Source organism: Oncorhynchus tshawytscha, linkage group LG03 (assembly GCF_018296145.1).
Source record: "Oncorhynchus tshawytscha isolate Ot180627B linkage group LG03, Otsh_v2.0, whole genome shotgun sequence".
Classification (NCBI taxonomy): Eukaryota; Metazoa; Chordata; class Actinopteri; order Salmoniformes; family Salmonidae; genus Oncorhynchus; species Oncorhynchus tshawytscha.
In genome coordinates, this window is record NC_056431.1 from 9,717,030 (window position 1) to 9,736,343 (window position 19,314).

Sequence of the window (19,314 nt, forward strand, 5' to 3'; positions counted from 1 at the left end):
TAATGGTAAATCAACTGGGCATGAGATCAAGTTGCAAGCAAAATGTCCCCGAATTCGGGTACACGATGCTAAAGAAAATGTTTAATGAATTGGACTAAAGCCCCTGGTGTTATAAACAGATGGAATTCCAGTGTGTATCTGGTGCTAAGATCCTCCTCTGTATGTGTGGAAACCAAGCTCTCATAGCGGTCGGTAGTCAATACCACTCTCTCTCCTCTTTTCAAAGGGCTTCAACTTGGTGCAGGGTGGTTGGTCATATTATTCAAGACAAAGCATGACAATAATGTATGTATGAAAATCTTCAGGAGCTCAGCCACACGCTGGACCTCTTGGTCCTTGTCCATGTGTTATGTGTTGCTATGCAACTTGAGTCTGCTGTTTGGGCTTATTTTGGGCTCAAAATTATCGCGATTAAACTAATTTCTTATTTTTATTCGTACATAAACAGAGTACAATAACATAGTGGTCATTTTTGTTACTTCTTGGATATTTAAGCAATAAGGCCTGAAGTGGTGTGGTACTGTATATGGCCAGTATACCACTGATAAGGGCTGTTCTTAGGCACTACGAAAGCGGAGTAGATACACCCCTTAGCCGAGGTATATTTGCCATACACCACAAACCCCAGAAGGTTCCTTATCGCTTTAATAAACTGCTTATCAACATATTAAAATAATGAGAGACAGATTTTCATCAAAAACATTATTTTGACAAGTCAATTCATACTATTTCATCCTTCCACCAAAGGAAATATTTTCCCATCACTGCTATGCAGTCGAATAATGTTTTCCATTCAGCCTGGCTAACGTTCTTGTCTTTTGTTAGCTCGCCATCGGCAGAAAACAAAATCACCTCAATCTCTGCAGTTGAAATGACAGCAAACTAGCTGTATTTTCTTTAGTTTTACTTTTTTTAAATAGAAAATTCTTTGGACATATCCATAATAATCATGCTGATGCACGATTTTGCCTGGCTCGCGTGCTGTATCATCAGGACACCACTCATTCTCCATGACAGAGGACGGTCTCATTTGCAAAATGCTAAATGTTTGCAGAGTTCAGAGAGGCAGACAGCAAGGTGAATACTGTAACCCCAACCCAACAGGTGCACAGTCCATCCACTCCTCCTATGACCATGAACTACAGGACATATCTAAGACCATGACCTTGTCGCACACAATAGAGAAATATGACAATTGAGATATGTTTTAGATTCTATGGACCACGCACACACACAAACACACACGCAAGCAGACACACACACACTACAAGCAGTGTGTGAGCCTCCGTACGTAACAGCCACCCGTGGTGCTCTGTGTCAGTAGCTCCTGGAGAAGTAAATCATAATAGAATGGGAGTGAATGAAAAGTTTCCACACAGACGTGGGAAGGAATGGATGTAATTGTGTGAGTACACCAGGCCGCCTGTTGTCACTTTATGATGAACAGCATACTCTCTTTCTCCTCTCTCCTTCTCCTCTTTCTCTCGTTCTCTCTCTCTCCTCGCTTCTCTCTCCTCTCTCCTCTCTTCTCTCTCCTCTCTTTTCTATTCTCTCTCCTCTCTCCTCTCTCCTCTCTCCTCTCTCCTCTCTCCACTGTCCTCTCTCCTCTCTGTCACTCTCTCTGCGCTGGCTTTCTCGGCCTCCTTGCTTTTGGGAGCTATGCCATATGTGGAGAGAACGGCGACTCTGAAAGAGCCTTTCTTCTCCTGCTACGGTGTATTCATTTCCCCTTCTCCATTCATCTCTCGCTCTTTTGCTCTTTCTTTTTGGGGGCCATGGAGTGTGTATACCGGGGTGCTGGGGTTGGGGGGGCGTTGCCTTGGTGACTCTCGCTGCCTCTCTCGCTCTCCTGGGAAGGGAGCATATTTTTCTGACATCAATAGGAGAGACTGAGAGAGAAAGGAAAGAGGGGGGAGTGAACCCCAGCTCTCTCTACACTTCCCCCTGTTTATACACCTGCAGATACAGCAGGACTCAGTCCCACATTTATCACTGCTGTGACGTGAAGTGTGTTGTTGTTGTTGTGTGTGTGTGTGTGTGTGTGTGTGTGTGTGTGTGTGTGTGTGTGTGTGTGTGTGTGTGTGTGTGTGTGTGTGTGTGTGTGTGTGTGTGCACACAAGGCTATCCACACAGATACCTATGAGGCACCAGACCCAGATCAGAGAGCTCAGATCAGGAGACTGTCGTGTAGTAGTTTGTCTGGAGGAGACCTTCAACTCTTCTGTCTGTCCAACATGCGTAGATCCTAATGCTCCCACACTTCCCAGCTGCTATCCCTGCATATTTTCCCTGAATGTTTTCCACCTGATTCCATGACAGGTAGATGTATTGATACAATCTGACAGACAGACAGACAGACAGACAGACAGACAGACTAGCCTGAGGCCACAGACTAATCTAAATCCTGTAACAGCAGTGGTCATCAGTCCTGGTCCTGGGCCCAGAGGTGTGCAGATGTTTATTCCACCACAACACTAAAAAACTTTCTTCAACTAATCACAGGCTTTAATATTAGTTGATGAGTTGAATCAGATGTGTTATTGTACTTGTAATACTGGGTTAGAACCAAAGCCAGTACTGTACAACCTATGAGTGAAATGAGTAACACAGCTTGACAGCCTTCCAATGAGTTAAGAGTTCCTCCAGACTACCACAGCTCCCATGATAACACAGACAGCCTTCACCAGTCAGCCAACAAAAACACTATCGCACTATCTCCTTTAAGAGAGAGACAGAGGTAGAGATGCAGAGAGAGAGAGAAAGCGAACGAAAGATCATGTAAAACCAAAAGAAAAGCCAGCCTTGCTCTCTAGTTGGAGTGGTGGGTTGTGGGTATCATCACAAGCTAATTCAAGACGGATCACCACAGGCAGCGAACAGCCGAGAGGGAGGCACACAAACGTCAATAAGTCCTCTCAGCGGGCCAACAAAGAGACATTTTCGAGACATTTCTATCAGGGGCGACGTAATTCCTGTGTTTTTCCCTTCCTGCCGAGTTCAGATAGGGGATTACGGCAATAGGCAGATCAAGTGGCAGCAAGTAATCCATGACAATAACAACCTCTCCACCACCCCCGCGTCCTCCCGCCGAAACTTATACCCCCGGCCCCCGCCCGTCAGAATACCAGAACACCTGACACATCCACTGTCTTTTGTTTGAAACCATTAGCGTTACCATATAATCCTATTAATTAACAAGTCCCTCTTTCCATTTTCTCCTCTCTCTCTCTCTCTCTCTCTCTCTCTCTCTCTCTCTCTCTCTCTCTCTCTCTCTTTCCCGTTATCTCTCCCCCACCTCTCTCTCTCTCTCTCTCTCTCTCTCTTTTCCCGTTATCTCTCCCCCCACCTCTCTATCTCTCTCACTCTCTCTCTCTCTCTCTCTTTTCCCGTTATCTCTCCCCCACCTCTCTCTCTCTCTCTCTTTCCCGTTATCTCCCCCCTCTCTCTCTCTCTTTCCCGTTATCTCTCCCCCACCTCTCTCTCTCTCTCTCTTTCCCATTATCCCCCCCCTCTCTCTTTCTCTCTAAGCACAGGCCTGCCTGTATATCCGGATCCTGCAAATAATACTCTAAATGTTTTTGTTTGATGTTTCCCTGTTTTTAAGAATACGTTACTCATGCAGTTAAGCTGCAGTTAGGTATTTCTGTGGGAGTAGACGGGGATTGGGGGAAAGGAGGGTGTTTAAGCTTGTTATCAGTGTTGGTTGGGAGTTAGAGACAGCAGTTAGAGTACGACGGTACGACAGTACGGTGGTAAGGTTTTTGCAGTTGGCTAACGAGTTTAGCACACAAAGAGTGTACTGTACAATGAGCCTTCATGTTATGGCACTTCTTTATGAATAATGCAGCAAGTCATAAACGGGGGCATTTACACAAGCAGAATAGAAGGCAGAGTGACTTTGTTCAATGGGTATATCTTTGTTCTATTTGCCAGTGAAATAGGACCTCTTTTTCAGCACAGTGAGCAAACAGGTACTAGCTGCCCAAGGCTGTGGATAAAAAAATGAGCCTTAGCTAGGTATGTGGTGTGCTGCGGATATGAGAAGGATTTTATGAGTTATTACTCAATACTGTCCAATATGTGGCATTCAAGGCCAGGTCAAAAAGCTAGTGAGTGTTCTGTTGTGTTGTCTATCTCTAGTATCCAGTTCTCACTCACAGGGAAGATTTTGTGTCTTTGTGACAGGGGATGGGTTGTTGAGTAAGATGTTATTTCTTATGTAATGTGGCTGAGAGATGAGGGGGAGAAGGACTGACTGAGGCCTATTTCTGTCCTGGACACCTGCTTAGCTTCCTGTTCAGCACGGAGGAGAGGAGGAGAGGGATGAGGAATCAGGGAGGATGAAGGGGGGGACCACTTCACTGGCTTTCAACCTCATGCATGTCTGGTTTGATCATTCCCGAAACGCTATCTATCCATTTTCAAAAAATTTTCTAATTGAGCTTTAATTGTTTAAAGAAATTAGGAAATAGATGGGTGTGTTTATCTAATCATGGCATGGGGTTGTTCAATGACAGACATGTATTTGTTTCAAATATAATTTGATGGTTTCATTTCAGAGAGACAAATAATCATGTTTTTGGAGGCAAAATGCTGTATATCCGCCTCACTCTCATAGAAATAAGTAGTAGTGCTAGGTTTTACACAGCCAAATGTATCAAATAAGTACATTTAAATGTACTGTATGTAAAACAATAAAGTTTGCTTTTTGACGCATTTAGCAGATTCTCTTATCCAGAGCAACTTATAGTGAGTGCATCTAGCTTAAAAATTATAATTTGCAAAAAAAAAATTATAATGCACAAATGTCAATCATTTATGGTGAAAAAACACAAATATGAAAAATCTGTGGATAATATAGCATTTTGGAAATAAACTCTTCACATGCGTGCGTTCACACAGGAGTCCATCTGTGTCTGTGTGTTCGTGTTCGTGTTCGTGTGTGTGTGTGTGTGTGTGTGTGTGAGACCGTCAACAATGACACTGATGTAAACGTAGGCTCTCTAAACTCTCTTCTTGTTTATCTGTTTCCCGTTGATCAGATGTTTTATTCAAACAGATCAGAGGAGCTTTGTGTTCTCTATGAAGTTACTGTATGGTGACCACCTGCTGTGTTAGAGACATACAGCTACCTGAATCAAGAAAGATCAGGGGTCTGTGTCAGGGTCTGTGTGTGCAAACGTGTTTTCAGACTTGTCTGTCTGTCTGTCTGTCTGTCTGTATCCATGTGTGTGTATGTGCTTATCGATGTGTGTCTGCGCTAATCTGCTTCTTATCTGCCTTATCCATCCATCCGTCTGTATTTGTCTAATGAATCGAATTTTGCGGCTCGTTGTCTCTCGCCTTCATGGCAGCAGCATGTCTGCGTGTTTGTCTGTGTTGAGAGTGGATGGGTGTGTTTGTGTGTGTGTGTGTGTGTGCACATGAGTGTGTGTGTGTTTATGCATGACTGTGCATGTTTGTGCACATGTGAAAATGCATTTGTGTGTGTGTGGGGGGGGGGTGTATGTGTGTGTTTTGGGAGGTAGTAGGGGGAACTCAGGTGGGGCTCATTGGGGTCACATGGTCCACCTGAGTGGCTGTGGTGGATACGGGGCTCTCATTCTCAACACAAGCTACAGCACACCCTCCACCATACTGCACCTCCCTCTGCAGATTAAACCGCAGTGATAGAGAAAGAGAGAGGGAGGGAGGAAGGTGGTTGGCTAGGGCTGGGGGAAGAAGGGGATAGGGGATGATGGAGTGAGTGAGAGATAGGAAGAGGAGGCGAGCGAGAGATTGAGAGGGAGAGGGAGCGAGAGAGAATAAATGACATACCTGCCCAGCTCGTTTGCGAACATCATTATTCTTATTTTAGGAGATTTGTTAGGTGGCGAGGCTCTCCTGGAGCACAACAAGTGATGCAGCCGTGTGAATCATGTGGGCTTGTGTAGATTGAGCGTGCAGGGGCCTGTCAATAGACACATGGCCCAGTCATCGGCCAAGCATCCCGGGGAGTGGAGACTGGTGAGGGAGGGGAAAAAACACACAAACAAATGAATCTCATTATTTCAGTGCTCGCCTCTGCAGTGCTCCGGGTAACCCATCACAGTCCACACAGATCCAATTGCTTCCTTTAAATCAGTTTGAAGCTGCAGCCAGATCTCATCTGTCTCAATAGCAGGGCTGGAGCCAATAGGACTACTCTACTGCACACAGCAACAGCTCCACCCAGTGGCACTAGGTGAATTACCCAGATTTGGAGGAGAGCAGAGAAACTATCTGGCTGGCTGACTGACTGACTGACTGACTGGCTGACTAGCTCGTGTTCTGTTTATCCAGCCATAACCATTGGATTTATGTCAGCATTCAGCAGCGGATGACGGAATTACCCCTTGATGAAACATATAGCTCTACCCCTGGGTGACTCGCATGATAAACAAACGATAGCTGCTTGTTTGTCTTTCATTCATTCTTTCTTTCTTTCTATTTTTCTCTTTCTTGCTTTCAGTCTTTCTTTGTCTTCTCTCTCTCTCTCTCTCTCTCTCTCTCTCTCATCATCCTCTCTCTTCTTCTCTATATCCCTCTCACTAAACCATGCTGTCAGTTGATATATGTTGAAAAGTAGCAATGACCTTTGTTTCTTGTGTGCTATGCTGACTCTCACACACTCACAGAAAGATATCTTTCCTCTCCTCGTTCCATTTCCCTCTTTATTTCTACTCCTTCACCCTATTCTGTGACAGTTTGTTGTGGAGTAGATGATCATGTGTCCAGAGTAAATGACAGTTGTGCTGAAGCCTGTTTGTTGATTAGCACATCTGGTGACAGTTTCCCTCTGAATTCCCATCCAAATAACTTCCACTCTCTTCAACAAAAATGTTCTTTCTCTGAATTCCCTGCATGGTCCGAAATAAATGAAAGAGAGGGGGGAAGAGAAAAGGAGTGGGTAGTGCTTTGATCTGCTGTGTAAGCACGTATTCAGCTGGGGGGTGATCTGAGAGGAGAACTGTTTGGCGCTATAACAGATTATCATCTGTCTCATTTCCTCACCAACCCATCTCTGTATGCACATCCCAGTCTTATCTACTGTACACCACACTAATGATATGGACCCACTGATTCTCCAGGAATATAACAGAACCTGCCTTATTAGCTTGGTATAACTGTCTTTATTCAACATCTAAGGATCTCAAATGTTTTTAAGGCATTAATTACCAAAAGCTTATTTTTCTGTGATCTGTAAACAGAATCAATAATTCTGGTCAAAGCCTAGTCTGTACTGCATATGTCTTAAGGTGACCCAGAACCACTTTGATAGATACCAGTCCTCTGTTCTCCCCTCAGTTCCTCCCTCTAAACCTTACTTTGAGCTGGAGACCACAGACCCATGGGTAGCAGGGAAAAGCTACACTGTCACGTGACACTGTCTCAGTGATCACTCTGTTTAAAGGTAGGTCACCAAGTACGGTATCAACCCACTGCACACAAACTTAATAATGCTAGGACATACATGTTTTTCAATTAGGAATAGCAGAGACGTTAAATGTGAATCAGTGCTGAGTTGAGGGAAAAACATGTTTGCAAAGACATGTTTCAACCTACACTATAATTGTAGTACACTATATCTCAATGTCCTGTTTTTACATTGACATTTTAAAACTATGGCCGTGTCTGAAATTTGTCTTGCCTACTACTTACTAAAACTACATACTGTGTACTAATAGTACTACATACTAGTTAGAATTTACTGGTTAGTAAAACATATGCAGTAAGCAACAAATATCATAACACTTCTCATCCATACTGAGAAGGCGTCATCTTTTTAAAAATAAATGTTGTACCTTTATTTAGCTAGGCAATCTAATGCACAGTCGTGCTTGTTCCCTGCCATTCGTTCATTTTTGTAGAGCACGTCCCCTATTCTGATTATCAGCTGTCGTCAAACGCACGCGAGTGGGGAGCTGCCCCTCCCTACCTTCAAAAAGAACACCCTTGCCTTGTTTGCACTAACACTCACACTCGCTTTCCTCCTCCCCCTCCTCCTCTCTTTCTCAATCAGACAGAGTTGAGCTGACAGGTGTAGAGTCTTTCCCTATGTCTGGCTCTGAGGAAAAGCTCCAGAACACACACGCTACAAAAGAGTATGTGTTCCTGTTCTCTGTTTCCTGTGTGTGTGTGTGTCTCTCTGTGTGTGTCTCTCTGTGTGTGTGTGTGTGTGCGCGTGTGTGTGTGCGTGTGTGTGTGTGCGCGTGTGCGCGCGCGTGTGTGTGTGTGTGTGTGCGCGCGCACGCATTTGTGTGTGTGTGTGTGTGCTCGCGTGTGTGTGTGTGTGTGTGCGTGTGTGTGTGTGTGCGCGCGCACGCATGTGTGTGTGTGTGTGTGTGTGTGTGCGTGCGTGTGTGTGTGCGTGTTTGTGTGTGTGCGTGTGAGTGTTATCCCAAATTGAAGAACATCTGTATTCCCACAGATACACAGTACAGTGTAATGAATTGATGCCGACTGTGAACTGTCACTCGGTGCCTTGTGTCAAATCAAATTAGTTTTTGTCATAGACACAGAATTACATTTCAGTTGCTAGACAGATCCAATCCTATCTGATTCACCTGGTGGTGCATACGTACATAATCCAGCCCCAAAAATAATCACCCCTTGTCATCTGCAAAGATAACACACTGTAGAGGGTATTAAGGACATAGTTCAGCGCAGAATAGCCTGGTCTCCAACTAATTCCTCTATGTGTAGATAGTGGGTATAAATAGCAACAATATTTTGTATCAGAGCTTATAAATCTGGAGAGGAATCTAGATAACATGGTGGACTTTGGGTCTGTCATGGGTCTGGAGATGTAATGCTCACATTGTTATGATGTTCAGGGGGGTTATGTGGCTCTTGATATCCAGACCCCACAGATTGCATAAATCTGTCTGTTCTTATGGAGGTCTCAAGGGCTCAATTAGAGTGTTAATAAGGGGTGATGTGTCCTACGTTAAGCCATGATCTTTAATGTTATCCATCATCTATTCTTCTCTTCCATCCAATCCTTCCTTCCCCATGACCCCCTTTCCCCCATGCTCCTCACCCACCCCTCAATCGCACGCACACACACACACACACACACACACACACACACACACACACACACACACACACACACACACACACACACACACACACACACACACACACACACACACACATACACACACACACGCACACACACACACACACACACACACACACACACACACACACACACACACACACACACACACACACACAAACACACACACACACACACTCCCCACCTCCTGCAGGTTCATGTTCTTAAGCAGTTCGGACAACGGGAGGAAGCTGGCGTGTCGTACGAAGAACCCGGTTCTTCCTCGGGCCCTGGAGACCAGCCTGGTGATGAATGTATATTGTGAGTGTGTGTTGTTCCTTACCTCATAGACTCACAGACACCTTTACCTTTCCTTATTCCCTTCTCCAGCCACGTGTGGACCCTGACCCCAGGCTGGCATTGGGACAAACATCCTCACACTGAGCAACCACCCCGAGGGGAGACTTTCAACCCCGGATGAACTCACACCTACTGGGGACTCAATCCCAACGCTCAACCTGGAGTGTTAGAGGTCGACATGAAAGCATCGACGTCTCTACTGCTGTCACATTCAACCCACTCAACTATGTCAATTACTCTGGTATCAGTGCAATCCAAACTCCAACTCAAGCCTGCTACACTCTGATAATACTGGGAATGAAACTCAAGCCCAAATTCTAAACTCTACTGATGCTAAATATAATTGTCAGGACTGTGAAACCATAACATCTACAACGGTGTAGGAACTACAGTACACAACATAATAGGGGTGGGTGATTTAACATCTCAAAGGATCGTTTCCTTGTTTATCCTTTGTCTTGTTTGGATAAACAGTATATCTTTGAAACAATATGGCAACCCAGCCTATTGTTTGCTAGTTTTAGTTGTTCCTCAATATTTTGTAGATCAGTTTCAGTAACTGATTGTTCTGGAGTCCACCCACCTGGTTCTATCCCAGGTCTAAATCAGCTGCTGATTAAATGCTACTGTTACTGAAGACACCCAATGGTGAACATTCCCATTCTACTCCTTGTTTTCGTTTCACCCACGCCATATTATCCACAGCCGTCCATATGAAATACTGTCTCTATCTATCTCCCTCTGAATTAGACACTGTCCGATCTCCTACACTTTAACCACCGCCCAGAACTGGAAATGCTTCTACACCTCCCTCCCCTCTCTCTCTCACTCCCTCTTTCTTTCTTTCCTTCCTTCTTTCCTTCTTTCCTTCTTTCTTTCTTTCTTTCTTTCTTTCTTTCTTTCTTTCTTTCTTTCTTTCTTTCTTTCTTTCTTTCCCTTTCCCTCCCCCCCCCCTCCCTCCCTCCCTCCCTCCCTCCCTCCCTCCCTCCCTCCCTCCCTCCCTCCCCCTCCCTCCCTCCCTCCCTCCCTCCCTCCCTCCCTCCCTCCCTCCCTCCCTCCCTCCCTCCCTCCCTCCCTCCCTCCCTCCCTCCCTCCCTCCCTCCCTCCCTCCCTCTACACTGTATTAAACAACATCTTTCCACAGTAAGTGCTAATGTAGTCCTTACTCAGCACGCCAGCCCATCAAAGCCTGGAGCACCGTGTCCGTTTTCAGTCAGACAGATTGTTAGTGAGGTAGCAATTTGTCACGCCGGCCCAGGGTCCACATACAGCCGCCTGCACTGCCTGCGTACCCAAACTCATTGCAGCAATAACAAAGGCTGGCCCTCCCCTAATTTATTTTACGCTGTATATTTTATTCAGGGAGGCTGTAATTTATTCATATTTCCAAACGTTACTTTATTACTGTTTAAACATCTGTTATTTTGCTTTATGGAGTCGATCTAGCTGGCTGCTCCCTTAATACTTAATGCTTTCATCAGAGCTAGAGCCCTTACTCTGCAGTCAGGATAAATGTTGCCAATTTATTGGCCCTGTCTCAACAAATAGAAAGGATGCTCCCTTGCTCATAAAGCCAAGTGTCCGCTCATCCCAGTGCATATTTCTCACCCTCTCTATTCTCTCTTTCTGTCATCTTCTCTGTTTCTGGTGCTTCATCTCTCCCTCTCTCTTTCTATTGCTCCCTCTCTTCCTCTCTCCTCACTTTCTGCCGTTCTTTCCCAAGATGTTGCTTCATCTCTCACTTTCCCTCTCAACATCAGTCCCACCCCAGCATCCAGTTATCCAGGGTCTGGACAGAGAAGGCCCAGTGAAGAGGGGGACCATGTTGAAGCTGGTTTGTGTGTCCCAGGGAGGGAACCCACTGGCCACCCTACACTGGACCATGGTTCAGAGACTACACTCGGCTAAAGCTTAGAATCAGTAGTTCTTGGTGTTTTCTCCATCTTCTACTTCTGTACTCTCTCTTTCAGAACTCACTCCCTTCCTACTGCAGCCAGTCAGTCACCTATTATGTTAGTGAATAACCCATAGCCCTGCCCTGTCTGCTTTTTACTAACTCATAATTCTGTCCTGTGGATCAGAATGGGGAGGTGATTTCCACCAGCTGGGAGGTGGACACAGAGTTAAGACGGGCCATCAGCCACCTGACCCTGCAGGTTAAACCACAGGACAACCAGGCCGAGCTGCACTGTGAAAGTGTCAACCAGGTGACCCCGTCCCTCTGTCCGACAGCCTTAAGATCACTGTCCTCTGTGAGTCCCCGACTGCTAAGAGATACATGCACTTGAATGCTAGAACACACACACAGACACAAAAGCGATGGAATGTTTGTGTTTATTCAAATGTTTGTTAACCCAATCATTAAAGTTATTTTCAATAGCATTCATCCCAATCACAATGACATTAACATTAGTCCTAGCTCCAATACTGAAACTAATTCTGCATTAACACAAACTCTAATATCAATTTCATTAATGAAACTAATGGCAATTATGACCCGGACCCATATTTCACACAGAAACTCATTTGAATCCCAGCTTGGTCTTTTACAGTGAGCTAATTTAACTGAATCGCTTCAATGCACAATCCAAAGGCAATAAAGCCGGCACTTTCTGTGGCGATAGTAATGCCAGGTAATAAATGATGCATTTTCACTTCACTGCATTGGAGATTTCTCTACTACCACGACTGGAAAACAAAAAGAGAATGAAACTTCCTTCGCATCACACCAACTCTTCCTTCACGCCAACTCTTCCTTCACACCAACTCTTCCTTCACGCCAACACTTGCTGACTTTCTGCGTCAGTCAACGGTCAAAACCCCTCTCTTCTTCCTCTCCTATCCCATGTAAAAGCCATGTTTCCTCCTACCTATTCCTAGAGAGGACAATACTTCTTAAAGTGATGTTGATGGACTAGAGATCATTTCTTTACTTCTTCCTTTACCTTTACCTTCAAATCCAGTCTTTCCATCCTGCTATAAAATATTGATCCTGACACAGAGCACTTTATTGACTGAATGTACTGTGTGTGTGTGTGTGTGTGTGTGTGTGTGTGTGTGTGTGTGTGTGTGTGTGTGCGTGTGCGTGCATGTTTCAGTTGAGCCAAAGAAGGTGATGGTGCTGGGGTCGTTCGAGGCAAGAGAGGGGGAGGAGGTGACCCTATGCTGTTAAACCTACACCAGTAACCCACCTGTACACATCCGCTGGTGCCTGGGCTTCAGGGAACTCAACACCACCGTGGTAAATGTGGAAGAGGTAGGGGCCACCATTTACTTCGACACCCACTTTTTACCCCCCCTCCCCCACACACACACACAAAAAAGCACCATTCTGCCATTAACTGTCATTTTTATTCAGACATTTGGAACAACACAAATATATAAGCACAACATTTAAAACCATATAAATAAATAAAAATATGTAAAAAATAAGACTCGTAAATATCAAAAAAGGTAACAAAGACAAATAGAAACAAATGGTAGTATATAACTACAAATAGAAAGACAATCCAATCATTACACTGTTACCCTGTTGCTAACAAAAAAACACAAATAAAACTAAATTGCACAAATCCTATATCACACAAATACACAAACAGAATAACACATTTATAAAGAAGAGAACCTGATTATTACACTATTGAACTTCAAACAAGAAACACACAAACTAAATTGCACAACTACCATCTAAGCCCTTGCTTGCCTTCCTTGATGCAAAGTCATCAATTACATCATCATAAGAAATCTGCCCAGCAATTGCATGGTTAATACTGATGACAGCACGGCCACTAAGGCGTTCCTGTGACATGGTGGACCTTAGGCAGGATTTGATGAGCTTCAGCTTTGAACAGCTCCTCTCTGCTTCAGCTACGGTCACTAGAAGAGTAAGACAAATTCTGAGAGCAGTCCACAAATTTAGATACATTTCTGAGAGCTCCCTTTCGTGTATGAATATCAGCAGCTCAAGCAGGGTCATGGACTTCAATGGCAGGTCAGGCAAGTTTTTCAGTTCCTGTGCAAGCTGTATGCCATCCAAGTCTGAGTCATGAAGAGGGCACGACAAAGCCTATTCCCCCTCATGTTGATGTCACCTGAGTCAGCTCTCCATACTCGTCCTGAGGTGCGTGCTAGCCGTCTGGTGAAGACTGTGCCAGCCCCACGCACCAGGCCTCCTGTGCGCCTCCCCAGCCCTGCACGTCTTGTGCCAGCTTGGTGCTCCAGACCTTCAGTGCGGTGAGTCCTGCGCCGGCTCTATGCACGGTTTCCCCAGTCCGCCAGGAGAACCCAGTGCTGCCTGTTCCATCTTCCGGCAACGTGCCCGGGCTAAAGTGGGCTTGCAGCCAAGAGGAGCGGTGCAAGTGCTAAGCACCAGAGCTCCAGTGCTCCCCACAGCCCGGTTCGACCTGTGCCTGCGCTCTGGTGGTGCCGGGCTAGAGTGGGCATTCAGCCTGGAAGAGTGGTGCCAAGGCTACGCACCAGATCTCCAGTGCTCCCCTACAGCCCGGTATATCCTGTGCCTCCTCCATGGACCAGGCCTCCAGTAGGTCTCCCCAGCCTGGTAAGTCCCGTGCCTGTTCCCAGAGTCAGGTCTCCTGTGTGTCTCCCCATCCTGGTGAGTCCTGTGCCTGCGCCCTCCAGTCCGGAGCTTCCAGCGACGCCCTCCAGTCCGGAGCTTCCAGCGACGCCCTCCAGTCTGGAGCATCCAGCGACGCCCTCCAGTCTGGAGCTTCCAGCGACGCCCTCCAGTCCGGAGCCTCCAGCGTCGTCTTCCAGTCCGGAGCCTCCAGAGGTGCCCTTCAGTCCGGCGCTTCCAGCAACGCTCTATAGTCCGGAGCCCACAACGAGGGTGCCCAGTCCGGGGCCCACAATGAGGGTGCCCTGCCCGGGGCCCACCACGAGGGTGCCCAGTCCGGGGCCCGCTACAAGGGTCCCCAGTCTGGGGTCGGCACCAGAGCCGCCACCATGGAGAAATGCCCACCCAGACCCTCCCCTATTTTGGTTTGGGGTGGGCATTGGGGTGGGTTGGGGTGGGTTGGGGTGGGCATTTCTATGTTTTGTGTTTCTATGATATTCTATCTCTATGTTTTGGCCGGGCATGGTTCTCAATCAGGGACAGCTGTCTATCATTGTCTCTGATTGGGAACCATACTTAGGTACCCTTTTTCCCACCTGTGTTTGTGGGAAGTAGACTTTCTTTATGGCACTTAGCCTTAAGCTTCACGGTTTTGTTTTGTAGTGTGTATTGTTTTGTTCAGCGTCTTTTTCTTAATAAAAGAACATGTACGCTCACTACGCTGAACCTTGGTCCGCTCCTTTCATCAGCCATGACACATGGGTCCTGAGATCTTCAAAAGGTTCTACAGCTGCAACATCGAGAGCATACTGGTTGCATCACTGCCTGGTAAGGCAATTGCCTGGCCTCTGACCGCAAGGCACTACAGAGGGTAGTGCGCACGGCCCAGTACATCACTGGGGCTAAGCTGCCTGCCATCCAGGACCTCTGCACCAGGTTGTGTCAGAGGAAGGCCCTAAAAATTGTCAAAGACGCCAGCCACCCCAGTCATGGACTGTTCTCTCTACTACCGCATGGCAAGTGGTACCGGAGTGCCAAGTCTAGGACAAAAAGGCTTCTCTACAGTTTTTACCCCCAAGCCATAAGACTCCTGAACAAGTAAACAAATGGCTACCTGGATGATTTGCATTGTGTTCCCCCCCAAGCCCTATTTTTACGTTGCTGCTACACTCTGTTTATCATATATGCATAGTCACTTTAACTATACGGTACATTCATGTACATACTACCTCAATTGGTCCGACCAAACAGTGCTCCCGCACATTGGCTAACCGGGCTATCTGCATTGTGTCCTGCTACCCACCACCCGCCAACCCCTCTTTTACACTACTGCTACTCTCTGTTCATCATATATGCATAGTCACTTTAACCATATCTACATGTACATACTACCTCAATCAGCCTGCCAAACCGGTGTCTGTATGTAGCCTCGCTACTTTTATAGCCTCGCTACTGTATATAGCCCGTCTTTTTACTGTTGTTTTATTTCTTTACTTACTTATTGTTCACCTGACACCTTTTTTGCACTATTGGTTAGAGCCTGTAAGTAAGCATTTCACTGTAATACCTGTTGTATTCGGCACAAGTGACAAATAAACTTTGATTTGATTTATTTCTATTAGAATACACCAACCAACTTCTAGGGATTTTTTCATCACTCACCATTGGTCTTCCTGAAATACTGGTGGTGGCAACTTCGTCCATGACTTTCATTCCTTGGGAAAACAAAGTTAGGTGGTACCTCACCTGCTCCTCTGCAAACTAGTTGTGTCTGAATTCTGTCAGTCAGAACTGAATGCCAGTCAGCAGGGTCTGTAGACAGTGGTTCATCCTCAGCAGCAGGCTCTGTAGACAGTGGTTCATCCTCAGCAGCAGGATTTGGTGGGGATGCTGCCACAAGGCATTTCTAATGGAGAGCACATGGGCATTAGTTTACACACATTATTCACAGCATTTATAGTGGTGGAGATTCCAGTTATAATGAAATCACCATTGTCACCTACAATGCGAAAACCTAAAACTTTGCAAAAGGGAAATTGACTTTGTTTATGTTATGCAGGGATGCACTGTCAGAATGTGAGTGTAGCTGGTGCATGAAGTCAGGCGCAGAAGAGCAAAATGAGTGAGCAACGTACTATACTAAAAAAATAAAGGCACAAGAAACAAATACACTTGACCAATAACCAACGGTAAATATTACGCACGGGTGAACACAGCACCCGTCGAAGAACCAGCCATCATGAACCGAACCGAACATAGAAATAATCACGCACAACAAACATGGGGGAAACAGAGGGTTAAATACATGAACATGTAATAGCATAATGAAAACCATGTGTGTAGAAAATAAATACAAAACCAATGGAAAATGAAAGATGGATCAGCGATGGCTAGAAGACCGGTGACGTCGACCGCCGAATGCCGCCCGAACAAGGAGAGGTACCGACCTCGGCGGAAGTCATGACATGCACACAAAAACACATGTGCGTGTACCCACACACACATACACACATGCGCACAAACACACCTGAAGAATCCTGCTGGGGACAAGTGGGAGTAAATGGGTTTTCATCCTCATCCTCAGGCTCAGACAACATTTGTGAAGACACCTCCTCCGGCGCTAACAAGATGGCGCCGGAGGAGATGGCCGTCGTTTTACGGTCTCCTAACGAATTGTGCTATTATGTGTTTTTTTTTGCAATATTTGTAAATTATTTTGTACATAATGTTTCTGCAACCGTATCTTATGGAAGAAAAGAGCTTCTGGATATCAGGACAGAGATCACTCACCTCGGATTAGACAAAGATTTCTTCAACAACAACAACAGCAGCAAGCAGGACTCACACGATATTCTCCAAACACCCCACAGGGCAGACATCCCAATTATTTGCAAAAGGAAGCGACGCAGAGGACGAAGAGCCAGATGCCTCATCTGGAACCGCAGAAGACAACTAGGAAAGCTGCCGTTACCGTCAATATCACTTGCCACTGTGCAACATTGGACAATAAACTTGACGAGGTAAGATCACGAATATCCTACCAACGGGACAAAAAAAAACTGTAATATCCTATGCTTCACGGAATCGTGGCTGAATGACGACATGGATATTCAGCTAGCGGGATACACGCTGCATCGACAGGATAGAACAGCACATCTAGAGACTTCCTTAAATTTCTTGCACCAGCTGTTGTTTACAAATATGCACAGACGAGGGGGGAGGGTGGTTTAAATTGAAGGAAGTCTCTAGATATTGCTGGCCTGAAGTTGAGTATATTGTGATAAACTGCAGGCCACACTACTTGCCTAGAGAGTTCTCAGCTATTTTCGTGGCTGTTTATTTACCACCACAGACAGATGCTGGCACTAAGACTGCACTCAGTCAGCTGTATAAGGAAATAAGCAAACAAGAAACCATTCACCCAGAGGCGGCGCTCTTAGTGGCCAGAGACATTAATGCAGGGAAACATAAATCAGTTCTACCAATTCTCTATCAACATGTTAAATGTGCAACCAGAGGGAAAACAATTCTAGATCACCTGCACTCCACACACAGAGATGCGTACAAAGCTCTCCCTCACCCTCCATTTGGTAAATCCGACCACAACTCTATCCTCCTGATTGCTGCTTACAAGCAAAAATTAAAGCAGGAAGCACCAGTGACTCGGTCTTATAAAAAAATGGTCAGATGAAGCAGAAGCTAAACTACAGGACTGCTTTGCTAGCACAGACTGGAACATGTTCCGGGATTCTTCCGATGACATTGAGGAATACACCACATCAGTCACTGGCTTTATCAATAAGTGCATTGAGGACGTTGTCCCCACAGTGACTGTACGTACATATCCCAACCAGAAGCCATAGATTACAGGCAACATTCGTACTGAGCTAAAGGGTAGAGCTGTCGCTTTCAAGGTGCGGGACTCTAACACGGAAGCTTACAAGAAATCCCACTATGCCCTGCGACGAGCCATCAAACAGGCAAAGCGTCAATACAGGGCTAAGTTGAATCATACTACACTGGCTCCGACGCTCGTCTGATGTGGCAGGGCTTGCAGACTATTACAGACTATAAAGGGAAGCACAGCCGCAAGCTGCCATGTGACACGAGCCTACCAGACGAGCTAAATCACTTCTATGCTCGCTTTGAGGCAAGCAACACTGAGGCATGCATGAGAGCATCAGCTGTTCCGGACGACTGTGTGATCACGCTCTCCATAGCCGACATGAGTAAGACCTTTATACAGGTCAACATTCAACATGTCCCTGATTGAGTCTGTAATACCAACATGCTTCAAGCAGACCACCATAGTCCCTGTGCCCAAGAACACAAAGGCAACCTGCCTAAATGACTACAGACCCGTAGCACTAGAAACCATTATACACAGGCAGTTAGAAATGCCAAGGCTAGCTTTTTCAAGCAGAAATTTGCTTCCTGCAACAAAAAAGTTCAGGGACACTGTAAATGAAAACACTGTAAAGTCCATGGAGAATCAGAACACCTTTGAAATTGAAATCTAGAGAAACAGATTGGCAAGTAGGTGGAATCAGAAATCAGACAGGCAAGCTGATTACCAATCATAAAGAAATAAACAATGTATTTGGAGACTTCTATCAGGAACTTTATACTTCAGATGGTCCTTTAGATATGCCGAAAGCAGAGGCATTCTTTCAGAATCTGAACCTTCCTAAATTAACAGAGGAAGACAGGATCTGGCTCGACCGCCCTATTACTTTGGAGGAATTGACCGAAACTATAAGACAAGCACCCAGTGATAAAACTTCAGGGTTGGATGGGATACCCAGTGATTTCTATAAAAGGTTTGCAGACCAGCTTAGCCCAGAAATATTGAAAACATTTAACACATCGATTGACACAGGTGAGATCCCACCTTCTATGAGTGATGCAGTAATCACCCTATTCCTCAGAAAGGGAACGGATCCCCATGGGTGTGGGAGCTATCATCCAATTTCTTTGGTAAATTGTGATGGAAAATTGGTTACAAATATTCTGGCTATGAAGGTGAATCATATCATTATGAAAATCATAAATCCCGATCAGGGGGGATTTGTGAATGGCAGAACTTCATCTGATAATCTTAGACGCCTATTGCATGTCATCTGGAAGGCAAAATATTTTGATACTTCAGTGGCAGCCTTATCCCTAGATGCAGAGAAAGCCTTTGATAGGATGGGCTGGGACTACCTGCATTATACTGTAAATACATTTGGATTTGGACAGGGCTTTCAAAATATTATTAAACTTCTGTACAATGACCCCAAATCCACAGTAGTCACTA